Here is a 16,274-nt window from a genome sequence, read left to right on the forward strand (position 1 = left end):
GAGATCCCACCATAAGTGCAGAGATCCCATCACAAGTGCAGAGATCCTATCACAAGTAGAGAGATCCCAGAATAAGTGTAGAGATCCCATCACAAGGGCAGAGATCCCACCATGAGTGCAGAGATCCCATCCCAAGTAGAGAGATCCCACTATGAGTGCAGATATCCCACCATGAGTGCAGAGATCCCATCCCAAGTAGAGAGATCCCACTATGAGTGCAGAGATCCCACCATGAGTGAAGAGATCCCATCATAAGTGCAGACATCCCATCACAAGTGCAGACATCCCATCACAAGTGCAGAGATCCCACCATAAGTGCAGAGATCCCATCAGAAGTAGAGAGATCCCAGAATAAGTGCAGGGATCCCATTACAAGTGCAGAGATCCCACCATGAGTGCAGAGATCCCATCCCAATTAGAGAGATCCCATTAGGAGTGCAGCTATCCCACCATGAGTGCAGAGATCCCACCCTAAGTGCGGAGATCCCACCATAAGTGCAGGTATCAAATCATAAGTGCAGAGATCCCACAACAAGTACAGAGATCCCATCACAAGTAGGGAGATCCCAGAATAAGTGCGGAGATCCCAGAATAAGTGCGGAGATCCCAGAATAAGTGCAGAGATCCCAGAATAAGTGCAGAGATCCCATCACAAGTGCAGAGATCCCACCATGAGTGTAGAGATCCCATCCCAAGTAGAGAGATCCCACTATGAGTGCAGAGATCCCACTATGAGTGCAGAGATCCCACCATGAGTGCAGATATCCCATCCCAAGTAGAGAGACCCCACTATGAGTGTAGATATCCCACCATGAGTGCAGAGATCAAATCATAAGTGCAGAGATCCCACCATAAGTGCAGGGATCCCATCACAAGTGCAGAGATCCCATCACAAGTGCAGAGATCCCACCACAAGTGCAGAGATCCCACCACGAGTGCAGAGATCCCATCACAAGTAGAGAGATACCAGAAAATGTGCAGAGATCCCATCACAAGTGCAGAGATCCCACCATGAGTGCAGAGATCCCATCCCAAGAAGAGAGATCCCACTATGAGTGCAGAGATCCTACCATAAGTGCAGAGATCCCATCATAAGTTCAGAGATTCCACCATAAGTGCAGGGATCCCATCACAAGTGCAGAGATCCCACCACAAGTGCAGAGATCCCACCATGAGTGCAGAGATCCCATCACAAGGAAAGAGAGATATCAGAAAATTTGCAGAGATCCCATCACAAGTGTAGAGACCCCACCATGAGTGCAGAGATCCCATCCCAAGTAGAGAGATCCCACTATGAGTGCAGAGATACCACCATAAGTGCAGAGATCCCATCATAAGTGCAGAGATCCCACCATAAGTGCAGGGATCCCATCATAAGTGAAGAGATCCCACAAGTACAGAGATCCCATCACAAGCAGGGAGATCCCAGAATAAGTGCAAAGATCCCATCACAAGTGCAGAGATCCCACCATGAGTGCAGAGATCCAATAACAAGTAGGGAGATCCCACTATGAGTGCACAGATCCCACTATGAGTGCAGAGATCCCATCCCAAGTAGAGAGATCCCACTATGAGTGCAGAGATCCCATCATAAGTGCAGGGATCCCACCATAAATGCAGGGATCCCATCATAAGTGCAGGGATCCCATCATAAGTGCAGAGATCCCACAAGTACAGAGATCCCATCATAAGTAGGGAGATCCAAGAATAAGTGCAGAGATCCCACCATAAGTGCAGGTATCAAATCATAAGTGCAGAGATCCCACAACAAGTACAGAGATCCCATCACAAGTAGGGAGATCCCAGAATAAGTGCGGAGATCCCAGAATAAGTGTGGAGATCCCAGAATAAGTGCAGAGATCCCAGAATAAGTGCAGAGATCCCATCACAAGTGCAGAGATCCCACCATGAGTGCAGAGATCCCATCCCAAGTAGAGAGATCCCACTATGAGTGCAGAGATCCCACTATGAGTGCAGAGATCCCACCATGAGTGCAGATATCCCATCCCAAGTAGAGAGACCCCACTATGAGTGTAGATATCCCACCATGAGTGCAGAGATCAAATCATAAGTGCAGAGATCCCACCATAAGTGCAGGGATCCCATCACAAGTGCAGAGATCCCACCACAAGTGCAGAGATCCCACCACAAGTGCAGAGATCCCATCACAAGTAGAGAGATACCAGAAAATGTGCAGAGATCCCATCACAAGTGCAGAGATCCCATCACAAGTAGGGAGATCCCATCACAAGTGCAGAGATCCCATCACAAGTGCAGAGATCCCACCATAAGTGCAGGGATCCCACCACAAGTGCAGAGATCCCACCACAAGTGCAGAGATCCCACCACAAGTGCAGAGATCCCACCATGAGTGCAGAGATCCCATCACAAGTAGAGAGATCCCAGAATAAGTGCAGAGATCCCATCACAAGAGCAGAGATCCCACCATGAGTGCAGAGGTCCCATCCCAAGTAGAGAGATCCCACTATGAGTGCAAAGATCCTACCATGAGTGCAGAGATACCATCATAAGTGCAGAGATCCTACCATAAGTGCAGAGATCCCACCATAAGTACAGGGATCCCACCACGAGTGCAGAGATCCCACCACGAGTGCAGAGATCCCACCACGAGTGCAGAGATCCCATCACAAGTAGAGAGATCCCAGAATAAGTGCAGAGATAACATCACAAGTACAGAGATCCCACCATGAGTGCAAAGATCCCATACCAAGTAGAGAGATCCAACTATGAGTGCGGAGATCCCACCATGAGTGCAGAGATCCCACCATGAGTGCAGAGATCCCATCATAAGTGCAGAGATCCCACCATAAGTGCAGAGATCCCATCATAAGTGCAGAGATCCCACCATAAGTGCAGAGATCCCAACACAAGTGCAGAGATCCCAACACAAGTGCAGAGATCCCACCATGAGTGTAGAGATCCCATCACAAGTAGAGAGATCCCAAAATAAGTGCAGAGATCCCACCATGAGTGCAGGGATCCCATCACAAGTGCAGAGATCCCACCACAAGTGCAGAGATCCCACCATAAGTACAGAGATCCCACCACGAGTGCAGAGATCCCACCACGAGTGCAGAGATCCCACCACGAGTGCAGAGATCCCACCACGAGTGCAGAGATCCCATCACAAGTAGAGAGATCCCAGAATAAGTGCAGAGATAACATCACAAGTACTGAGATCCCACCATAAGTGCAAAGATCCCATACCAAGTAGAGAGATCCAACTATGAGTGCAGAGATCCCACCATGAGTGCAGAGATCCCACCATGAGTGCAGAGATCCCATCATAAGTGCAGAGATCCCACCATAAGTGCAGAGATCCCATCATAAGTGCAGAGATCCCACCACAAGTGCAGAGATCCCAACACAAGTGCAGAGATCCCACCATGAGTGCAGAGATCCCACCATGAGTGTAGAGATCCCACCATGAGTGTAGAGATCCCATCACAAGTAGAGAGATCCCAAAATAAGTGCAGAGATTGCATCACAAGAGCAGAGATCCCACCATGAGTGCAGAGATCCCATCCCAAGTAGAGAGATCCCACTATGAGTGCAGAGATCCCATCATAAGTGCAGAGGTCCCATCATAAGTGCATAGATCCCATCACAAGTGCAGAGATCCCACCACGAGTGCAGAGATCCCATCACAAGTGCAGAGATCCCACCACGAGTGCAGAGATCCCATCACAAGTAGAGAGATCCCAGAATAAGTGCAGAGATCCCATCACAAGTGCAGAGATCCCACCATGAGTGCAGAGATCCCATCCCAAGTAGAGAGATCCCACTATGAGTGCAGAGATCCCACCATGAGTGCAGAGATCCCACCATGAGTACAGAGATCCCATCATAAGTGCAGAGATCCCACCATAAGTGCAAGGATCCCATCATAAGTGCAGAGATCCCATATCAAGTACAGAGATCCCATCACAAGTAGGGAGATCCCACTATGAGTGCAGAGATCCCATCACAAGTAGAGAGATCCCTCCATGAATGCAGAGATCCCACCACAAGTGCAGAGATCCCATCACATGTATGAGTGCAGAGATCCCATCATAAGTGCAGAGATCCCATCATAAGTGCAGAGATCCCACAACAAGTAGAGATCCCATCACAAGTAGGGAGATCCCAGAATAAGTGCAAAATCCCATCACAAGTGCAGAGATCCCATCACAAGTGCAGAGATCCCATCCCAAGTAGAGAGATCCCACTATGAATGCAGAGATCCCACCATGAGTGCAGAGATCCCACCATGAGTGCAGAGATCCCATCCCAAGTAGAGAGATCCCACCATGAGTGCAGAGATCCCAACATGAGTTCAGAGATCCAATCATAAGTGCAGAGATCCCATCATAAGTGCAGAGATCCCATCATAAGTGCAGGGATCCCATCACAAGTGCAGATATCCCACCACGAGTGCAGATATCCCACCACGAGTGCAGAGATCCCATCACAAGTAGAGAGATCCCAGAATAAGTGCAGAGATCCCATCACAAGTGCAGAGATCCCACCATGAGTGCAGAGATCCCATCATAAGTAGAGAGATCCCACTATGAGTGCAGAGATCCCACCATGAGTGCAGAGATCCCATCATAAGTGCAGAGATTCCACCATAAGTGCAGGGATCCCAACCTAAGTGCAGGGATCCCAACCTAAGTGCAGGGATCCCAACCTAAGTGCAGAGATCTGACAACAAGTACAGAGATCCCATCACAAGTAGGGAGATCCCAGAATAAGTGCAGAGATCCCATCACAAGTGCAGAGATCCCACCATGAATGCAGACATCCCATCCCAAGTAGAGAGATCCCACTATGAGTGCAGAGATCCCACCATGAGTGCAGAGATCCCATCATAAGTGCAGAGATCCCACCATAAGTGCAGGGATCCCACAACAAGTACAGAGATCCCATCATAAGTACGGCGATCCCAGAATAAGTGCAGAGATCCCATCACAAGAGCAGAGATCCCACCATGAGTGCAGAGATCCCATCCCAAGTAGAGAGATCCGACTATGAGTGCAGAGATCCTACCATGAGTGCAGAGATCCCATCATAAGTGCAGAGATCCCACCATAAGTACAGAGATCCCACTATGAGTGCAAAGATCCCATCATAAGTGCAGAGATCCCACCATAAGTGCAGAGATCCCATCACAAGTGAAGAGATCCCACCATGAGTGCAGAGATCCCATCACAAGTAGAGAGATCCCAAAATAAGTGCAGAGATCGCATCACAAGAGCAGAGATCCCACCATGAGTGCAGAGATCCCATCCCAAGTAGAGAGATCCCACTATGAGTGCAGAGATCCCACCATAAGTGCAGAGATCCCATCACAAGTGCAGAGATCCCATCACAAGTGCAGAGATCCCATCACAAGTGCAGAGATCCCATCACAAGTGCAGAGATCCCATCACAAGTGCAGAGATCCCATCACAAGTGCAGAGATCCCACCATCAGTGCAGAGATCCCATCATAAGTGCAGAGATCCCACCAACAGTGCAGGGATCCCATAACAAGTAGGGAGATCCCCGAATAAGTGCAGAGATCCCACCCCAAGTAGAGAGATCCCACTATGAGTGCAGAGATCCCACCATGAGTGCAGAGATCCCATCATAAGTGCAGAGATCCCACCATCAGTGCAGGGATCCCATCATAAGTGCAGAGATCCCACAACAAGTACAGAGATCCCATAACAAGTAGGGAGATCCCAGAATAAGTGCAGAGATCCCATCACAAGTGCAGAGATCCCACTCCAAGTAGAGAGATCCCACTATGAGTGCAGAGATCCCACCATAAGTGCAGAGATCCCATCCCAAGGAGAGAGACCCCACTATGAGTGCAGAGATCCCACCTTGAGTGCAGAGATACCATCATAAGTGCAGAGATCCCACCATAAGTGCAGGGATCCCACCACAAGTGCAGAGATCCCACCACAAGTGCAGAGATCCCACCATGAGTGCAGAGATTCCATCACAAGTAGAGAGATCCCAGAATAAGTGCAGAGAACCCATCACAAGTGCAGCGATCCCACCATGAGTGCAAAGATCACATCCCAAGTAGAGAGATCCCACTATGAGTGCAGAGATCCCACCATGAGTGCAGAGATCCCACCATAAGTGCAGAGATCCCATCATAAGTGCAGAGATACCACAACAAGTACAGAGATCCCATCACAAGTAGGGAGATCCCAGAATAAGTGCAGAGATCCCATCACAAGTGCAGAGATCCCACCATGAGTGCAGAGATCCCATCCCAAGTAGAGAGATCCCACTATGAGTGCAGAGATCCCACCATGAGTGCAGAGATCCCATCCCAAGTAGAGAGATCCCACTATGAGTGCAGAGATCCACCATGAGTGTAGAGATCCCATCATAAGTGCAGAGATCCCATCACAAGTGCAGGGATCCCATCACAAGTGCAGAGATCCCACCACGAGTGCAGAGATCCCATCACAAGTAGAGAGATCCCACCACGAGTGCAGAGATCCCATCACAAGTAGAGATATCCCAGAATAAGTGCAGAGATCCCATCACAAGTGCAGAGATCCCACCATAAGTGCAGAGATCCCATCATAAGTGCAGAGATACCACAACAAGTACAGAGATCCCATCACAAGTAGGGAGATCCCAAAATAAGTGCAGAGATCCCATCACAAGTGCAGATATCCCACCATGAGTGCAGAGATCCCATCCCAAGTAGAGAGATCCCACTATGAGTGCAGAGATCCCACCATGAGTGCAGAGATCCCACCATGAGTGCAGAGATCCCATCATAAGTGCAGGGATCCCATCACAAGTGCAGAGATCCCACCACGAGTGCAGAGATCCCATCACAAGTAGAGAGATCCCAGAATAAGTGCAGAGATCCCAGAATAAGTGCAGATATCCCATCACAAGTGCAGAGATCCCACCATGAGTGCAGACATCCCATCCCAAGTAGAGAGATCCCACTATGAGTGCAGAGATCCCACCATGAGTGCAGAGATCCCATCATAAGTGCAGAGATCCCACCATAAGTGCAGGGATCCCAACCTAAGTGCCGAGATCTGACAACAAATACAGAGATCCAATCACAAGTAGGGAGATCCCAGAATAAGTGCAGAGATCCCATCACAAGTGCAGAGATCCCACCATGAGTGCAGACATCCCATCCCAAGTAGAGAGATCCCACTATGAGTGCAGAGATCCCACCATAAGTGCAGAGATCCCACCATAAGTGCAGAGATCCCACCATAAGTGCAGGGATCCCACCATAAGTGCAGAGATCCCACAACAAGTACAGAGATCCCATCATAAGTACGGCGATCCCAGAAAAAGTGCAGAGATCCCATCACAAGAGCAGAGATCCCATCACAAGAACAGAGATCCCACCATGAGTGCAGAGATCCCATCCCAAGTAGAGAGATCCCACTATGAGTGCAGAGATCCTACCATGAGTGCAGAGATCCCATCATAAGTGCAGAGATCCTACCATAAGTGCAGGGATCCCATCACAAGTGCAGAGATCCCACCACGAGTGCAGAGATCCCATCACAAGTAGAGAGATCACAGAATAAGTGCAGAGATAACATCACAAGTGCAGAGATCCCACCATGTGTGCAGAGATCCCATCACAAGTGCAGAGATCCCATCACAAGTGCAGAGATCCCACCATGAGTGCAGAGATCCCACCATGAGTGCAGAGATCCCATCATAAGTGCAGAGATCCCACCAGAAGTGCAGAGATCCCACCATGAGTGCAGAGATCCCATCACAAGTAGAGGGATCCCAAAATAAGTGCAGAGATCGCATCACAACAGCAGAGATCCCACCATGAGTGCAAAGATCCCATCCCAAGTAAAGAGATCCCACTATGAGTGCAGATATCCCACCATGAGTGCAGAGATCCCATCACAAGTGCAGAGATCCCACCACGAGTGCAGGGATCCCATCACAAGTGCAGAGATCCCACCACGAGTGCAAAGATCCCATCACAAGTAGAGAGATCCCAGAATAAGTGCAGAGATCCCATCACAAGTGCAGAGATCCCACCATGAGTGCCGAGATCCCATCATAAGTAGAGAGATCCCACTATGAGTGCAGAGATCCCACCATGAGTGCAGAGATCCCATCATAAGTGCAGAGATTCCACCATAAGTGCAGGGATCCCAACCTAAGTGCAGAGATCCCATCACAAGTGCAGAGATCCCATCACAAGTGCAGAGATCCCATCACAAGTAGAGAGATCCCAGAATAAGTGCAAAGATCCCATCACAAGTGCAGAGATCCCATCACAAGTGCAGAGATCCCATCACGAGTGCAGAGATCCCACCATGAGTGCAGAGATCCCATCCCAAGTAGAGAGATCCCACTATGAGTGCAGAGATCCCACCATGAGTGCAGAGATCCCATCATGAGTGCAGAGATCCCATCATAAGTGCAGAGATCCCAACATAAGTGCAGGGATCCCATCACACGTGCAGAGCTCTTACCACGAGTGCAGAGATCCCATCACAAGTAGAGAGATACCAGAAACTGTGCAGAGATCCCATCACAAGTGTAGAGATCCCACCATGAGTGCAGAGATCCCATCCCAAGTAGAGAGATCCCACTATGAGTGCAGAGATCCCATCATAAGTGCAGGGATCCCACCATAAGTGCAGGGATCCCATCACAAGTGCAGAGAGCCCACCATGAGTGCAGAAATTCCATCACAAGTAGAGAGATCCCAGAATAAGTGCAGAGAACCCATCAAAAGTGCAGCGATCCCACCATGAGTGCAGAGATCACATCCCAAGTAGAGAGATCCCACTATGAGTGCAGAGATCCCACCATGAGTGCAGAGATCCCACCATAAGTGCAGAGATCCCATCATAAGTGCAGAGATACCACAACAAGTACAGAGATCCCATCACAAGTAGGGAGATCCCAGAATAAGTGCAGAGATCCCATCACAAGTGCAGAGATCCCATCCCAAGTAGAGAGATCCCACTGTGAGTGCAGAGATCCCACCATGAGTACAGAGATCCCATCCCAAGTAGAGAGATCCCACTATGAGTGCAGAGATCCACCATGAGTGCAGAGATCCCACTATGAGTGCAGAGATCCACCATGAGTGCAGAGATCCCATCATAAGTGCAGGGATCCCATCACAAGTGCAGAGATCCCATCACGAGTGCAGAGATCCCATCACGAGTGCAGAGATCCCATCACAAGTAAAGAGATCCCAGAATAAGTGCAGAGATCCCATCACAAGTGCAGAGATCCCACCATAAGTGCAGAGATCCCATCATAAGTGCAGAGATACCATAAGTACAGAGATCCCATCACAAGTAGGGAGATCCCAGAATAAGTGCAGAGATCCCATCACAAGTGCAGATATCCCACCATGAGTGCAGAGATCCCATCCCAAGTAGAGAGATCCCACTATGAGTGCAGAGATCCGACTATGAGTGCAGAGATCCCACCATGAGTGCAGAGATCCCACCATGAGTGCAGAGATCCCATCATAAGTGCAGAGATCCCATCATAAGTGCAGGGATCCCATCACAAGTGCAGAGATCCCACCACAAGGGCAGAGATCCCATCACAAGTAGAGAGATCCCAGAATAAGTGCAGAGATCCCATCACAAGTGCATAGATCCCACCATAAGTGCAGAGATCCCATCATAAGTGCAGAGATACCACAACAAGTACAGAGATCTCATCACAAGTAGGGAGATCCCAGAATAAGTGCAGAGATCCCATCACAAGTGCAGATATCCCACCATGAGTGCAGAGATCCCATCCCAAGTAGAGAGATCCCACTATGAGTACAGAGATCCCACCATGAGTGCAGAGATCCCATCCCAAGTAGAGAGATCCCACTATGAGTGCAGAGATCCCATCATAAGTGCAGAGATCCCACCATAAGTGCAAGGATCCCATCATAAGTGCAGAGATCCCATATCAAGTACAGAGATCCCATCACAAGTAGGGAGATCCCACTATGAGTGCAGAGATCCCATCACAAGTAGAGAGATCCCTCCATGAATGCAGAGATCCAACCACAAGTGCAGAGATCCCATCACAAGTATGAGTGCAGAGATCCCATCATAAGTGCAGAGATCCCATCATAAGTGCAGAGATCCCACAACAAGTAGAGATCCCATCACAAGTAGGGAGATCCCAGAATAAGTGCAAAATCCCATCACAAGTGCAGAGATCCCATCACAAGTGCAGAGATCCCATCCCAAGTAGAGAGATCCCACTATGAATGCAGAGATCCCACCATGAGTGCAGAGATCCCACCATGAGTGCAGAGATCCCATCCCAAGTAGAGAGATCCCACCATGAGTGCAGAGATCCCAACATGAGTTCAGAGATCCAATCATAAGTGCAGAGATCCCATCATACGTGCAGGGATCCCATCACAAGTGCAGATATCCCACCACGAGTGCAGAGATCCCATCACAAGTAGAGAGATCCCAGAATAAGTGCAGAGATCCCATCACAAGTGCAGAGATCCCACCATGATTGCAGAGATCCCATCATAAGTAGAGAGATCCCACTATGAGTGCAGAGATCCCACCATGAGTGCAGAGATCCCATCATAAGTGCAGAGATTCAACCATAAGTGCAGGGATCCCAACCTAAGTGCAGGGATCCCATAACAAGTACAGAGATCCCATCACAAGTAGGGAGATCCCACTATGAGTGCAGAGATCCCATCACAAGTAGAGAGATCCCAGAATAAGTGCAGAGATCCCAGAATAAGTGCAGAGATCCCATCACAAGTGCAGAGATCCCACCACGAGTGCAGAGATCCCATCACAAGTAGGGAGATCCCACTATGAGTGCAGAGATCCCATCACAAGTAGAGAGATCCCAGAATAAGTGCAGAGATCCCAGAATAAGTGCAGAGATCCCATCACAAGGGCAGAGATCCCACCATGAGTGCAGAGATCCCATCCCAAGTAGAGAGATCCCACTATGAGTGCAGATATCCCACCATGAGTGCAGAGATCCCATCCCAAGTAGAGAGATCCCACTATGAGTGCAGAGATCCCACCATGAGTGAAGAGATCCCATCATAAGTGCAGACATCCCATCACAAGTGCAGACATCCCATCACAAGTGCAGAGATCCCACCATAAGTGCAGAGATCCCATCAGAAGTAGAGAGATCCCAGAATAAGTGCAGGGATCCCATTACAAGTGCAGAGATCCCACCATGAGTGCAGAGATCCCATCATAAGTGCAGAGATTCAACCATAAGTGCAGGGTTCCCAACCTAAGTGCAGGGATCCCATAACAAGTACAGAGATCCCATCACAAGTAGGGAGATCCCACTATGAGTGCAGAGATCCCATCACAAGTAGAGAGATCCCAGAATAAGTGCAGAGATCCCAGAATAAGTGCAGAGATCCCATCACAAGTGCAGAGATCCCACCACGAGTGCAGAGATCCCATCACAAGTAGGGAGATCCCACTATGAGTGCAGAGATCCCATCACAAGTAGAGAGATCCCAGAATAAGTGCAGAGATCCCAGAATAAGTGCAGAGATCCCATCACAAGGGCAGAGATCCCACCATGAGTGCAGAGATCCCATCCCAAGTAGAGAGATCCCACTATGAGTGCAGAGATCCCACCATGAGTGCAGAGATCCCATCATGAGTGCAGAGATCCCATCATAAGTGCAGAGATCCCAACATAAGTGCAGGGATCCCATCACACGTGCAGAGCTCTTACCACGAGTGCAGAGATCCCATCACAAGTAGAGAGATACCAGAAACTGTGCAGAGATCCCATCACAAGTGTAGAGATCCCACCATGAGTGCAGAGATCCCATCCCAAGTAGAGAGATCCCACTATGAGTGCAGAGATCCCATCATAAGTGCAGGGATCCCACCATAAGTGCAGGGATCCCATCACAAGTGCAGAGAGCCCACCATGAGTGCAGAAATTCCATCACAAGTAGAGAGATCCCAGAATAAGTGCAGAGAACCCATCAAAAGTGCAGCGATCCCACCATGAGTGCAGAGATCACATCCCAAGTAGAGAGATCCCACTATGAGTGCAGAGATCCCACCATGAGTGCAGAGATCCCACCATAAGTGCAGAGATCCCATCATAAGTGCAGAGATACCACAACAAGTACAGAGATCCCATCACAAGTAGGGAGATCCCAGAATAAGTGCAGAGATCCCATCACAAGTGCAGAGATCCCATCCCAAGTAGAGAGATCCCACTGTGAGTGCAGAGATCCCACCATGAGTGCAGAGATCCCATCCCAAGTAGAGAGATCCCACTATGAGTGCAGAGATCCACCATGAGTGCAGAGATCCCACTATGAGTGCAGAGATCCACCATGAGTGCAGAGATCCCATCATAAGTGCAGAGATCCCATCATAAGTGCAGGGATCCCATCACAAGTGCAGAGATCCCATCACGAGTGCAGAGATCCCATCACGAGTGCAGAGATCCCATCACAAGTAAAGAGATCCCAGAATAAGTGCAGAGATCCCATCACAAGTGCAGAGATCCCACCATAAGTGCAGAGATCCCATCATAAGTGCAGAGATACCATAAGTACAGAGATCCCATCACAAGTAGGGAGATCCCAGAATAAGTGCAGAGATCCCATCACAAGTGCAGATATCCCACCATGAGTGCAGAGATCCCATCCCAAGTAGAGAGATCCCACTATGAGTGCAGAGATCCGACTATGAGTGCAGAGATCCCACCATGAGTGCAGAGATCCCACCATGAGTGCAGAGATCCCATCATAAGTGCAGAGATCCCATCATAAGTGCAGGGATCCCATCACAAGTGCAGAGATCCCACCACAAGGGCAGAGATCCCATCACAAGTAGAGAGATCCCAGAATAAGTGCAGAGATCCCATCACAAGTGCATAGATCCCACCATAAGTGCAGAGATCCCATCATAAGTGCAGAGATACCACAACAAGTACAGAGATCTCATCACAAGTAGGGAGATCCCAGAATAAGTGCAGAGATCCCATCACAAGTGCAGATATCCCACCATGAGTGCAGAGATCCCATCCCAAGTAGAGAGATCCCACTATGAGTACAGAGATCCCACCATGAGTGCAGAGATCCCATCCCAAGTAGAGAGATCCCACTATGAGTGCAGAGATCCCATCATAAGTGCAGAGATCCCACCATAAGTGCAAGGATCCCATCATAAGTGCAGAGATCCCATATCAAGTACAGAGATCCCATCACAAGTAGGGAGATCCCACTATGAGTGCAGAGATCCCATCACAAGTAGAGAGATCCCTCCATGAATGCAGAGATCCAACCACAAGTGCAGAGATCCCATCACAAGTATGAGTGCAGAGATCCCATCATAAGTGCAGAGATCCCATCATAAGTGCAGAGATCCCACAACAAGTAGAGATCCCATCACAAGTAGGGAGATCCCAGAATAAGTGCAAAATCCCATCACAAGTGCAGAGATCCCATCACAAGTGCAGAGATCCCATCCCAAGTAGAGAGATCCCACTATGAATGCAGAGATCCCACCATGAGTGCAGAGATCCCACCATGAGTGCAGAGATCCCATCCCAAGTAGAGAGATCCCACCATGAGTGCAGAGATCCCAACATGAGTTCAGAGATCCAATCATAAGTGCAGAGATCCCATCATACGTGCAGGGATCCCATCACAAGTGCAGATATCCCACCACGAGTGCAGAGATCCCATCACAAGTAGAGAGATCCCAGAATAAGTGCAGAGATCCCATCACAAGTGCAGAGATCCCACCATGATTGCAGAGATCCCATCATAAGTAGAGAGATCCCACTATGAGTGCAGAGATCCCACCATGAGTGCAGAGATCCCATCATAAGTGCAGAGATTCAACCATAAGTGCAGGGATCCCAACCTAAGTGCAGGGATCCCATAACAAGTACAGAGATCCCATCACAAGTAGGGAGATCCCACTATGAGTGCAGAGATCCCATCACAAGTAGAGAGATCCCAGAATAAGTGCAGAGATCCCATCACAAGTGCAGAGATCCCACCACGAGTGCAGAGATCCCATCACAAGTAGGGAGATCCCACTATGAGTGCAGAGATCCCATCACAAGTAGAGAGATCCCAGAATAAGTGCAGAGATCCCAGAATAAGTGCAGAGATCCCATCACAAGGGCAGAGATCCCACCATGAGTGCAGAGATCCCATCCCAAGTAGAGAGATCCCACTATGAGTGCAGATATCCCACCATGAGTGCAGAGATCCCATCCCAAGTAGAGAGATCCCACTATGAGTGCAGAGATCCCACCATGAGTGAAGAGATCCCATCATAAGTGCAGACATCCCATCACAAGTGCAGACATCCCATCACAAGTGCAGAGATCCCACCATAAGTGCAGAGATCCCATCAGAAGTAGAGAGATCCCAGAATAAGTGCAGGGATCCCATTACAAGTGCAGAGATCCCACCATGAGTGCAGAGATCCCATCATAAGTGCAGAGATTCAACCATAAGTGCAGGGATCCCAACCTAAGTGCAGGGATCCCATAACAAGTACAGAGATCCCATCACAAGTAGGGAGATCCCACTATGAGTGCAGAGATCCCATCACAAGTAGAGAGATCCCAGAATAAGTGCAGAGATCCCAGAATAAGTGCAGAGATCCCATCACAAGTGCAGAGATCCCACCACGAGTGCAGAGATCCCATCACAAGTAGGGAGATCCCACTATGAGTGCAGAGATCCCATCACAAGTAGAGAGATCCCAGAATAAGTGCAGAGATCCCAGAATAAGTGCAGAGATCCCATCACAAGGGCAGAGATCCCACCATGAGTGCAGAGATCCCATCCCAAGTAGAGAGATCCCACTATGAGTGCAGATATCCCACCATGAGTGCAGAGATCCCATCCCAAGTAGAGAGATCCCACTATGAGTGCAGAGATCCCACCATGAGTGAAGAGATCCCATCATAAGTGCAGACATCCCATCACAAGTGCAGACATCCCATCACAAGTGCAGAGATCCCACCATAAGTGCAGAGATCCCATCAGAAGTAGAGAGATCCCAGAATAAGTGCAGGGATCCCATTACAAGTGCAGAGATCCCACCATGAGTGCAGAGATCCCATCCCAATTAGAGAGATCCCATTAGGAGTGCAGCTATCCCACCATGAGTGCAGAGATCCCACCCTAAGTGTGGAGATCCCACCATAAGTGCAGGTATCAAATCATAAGTGCAGAGATCCCACAACAAAGACAGAGATCCCATCACAAGTAGGGAGATCCCAGAATAAGTGCGGAGATCCCAGAATAAGTGCGGAGATCCCAGAATAAGTGCAGAGATCCCAGAATAAGTGCAGAGATCCCATCACAAGTGCAGAGATCCCACCATGAGTGCAGAGATCCCATCCCAAGTAGAGAGATCCCACTATGAGTGCAGAGATCCCACCATGAGTGCAGATATCCCATCCCAAGTAGAGAGACCCCTCTATGAGTGTAGATATCCCACCATGAGTGCAGAGATCAAATCATAAGTGCAGAGATCCCACCATAAGTGCAAGGATCCCATCACAAGTGCAGAGATCCCACCACAAGTGCAGAGATCCCACCACGAGTGCAGAGATCCCATCACAAGTAGAGAGATACCAGAAAATGTGCAGAGATCCCATCACAAGTGCAGAGATCCCACCATGAGTGCAGAGATCCCATCCCAAGAAGAGAGATCCCACTATGAGTGCAGAGATCCCACCATAAGTGCAGAGATCCCATCATAAGTGCAGAGATTCCACCATAAGTGCAGGGATCCCATCACAAGTGCAGAGATCCCACCACAAGTGCAGAGATCCCACCATGAGTGCAGAGATCCCATCACAAGGAAAGAGAGATATCAGAAAATTTGCAGAGATCCCATCACAAGTGTAGAGACCCCACCATGAGTGCAGAGATCCCATCCCAAGTAGAGAGATCCCACTATGAGTGCAGAGATACCACCATAAGTGCAGAGATCCCATCATAAGTGCAGAGATCCCACCATAAGTGCAGGGATCCCATCATAAGTGAAGAGATCCCACAAGCACAGAGATCCCATCACAAGCAGGGAGATCCCAGAATAAGTGCAGAGATCCCATCACAAGTGCAGAGATCCCACCATGAGTGCAGAGATCCAATAACAAGTAGGGAGATCCCACTATGAGTGCAGAGATCCCACTATGAGTGCAGAGATCCCATCCCAAGTAGAGAGATCCCACTATGAGTGCAGAGATCCCATCATAAGTGCAGGGATCCCACCATAAGTGCAG

Source organism: Lissotriton vulgaris, chromosome 5, assembly GCF_964263255.1.
Source record: "Lissotriton vulgaris chromosome 5, aLisVul1.2, whole genome shotgun sequence".
Taxonomy (NCBI): Eukaryota; Metazoa; Chordata; class Amphibia; order Caudata; family Salamandridae; genus Lissotriton; species Lissotriton vulgaris.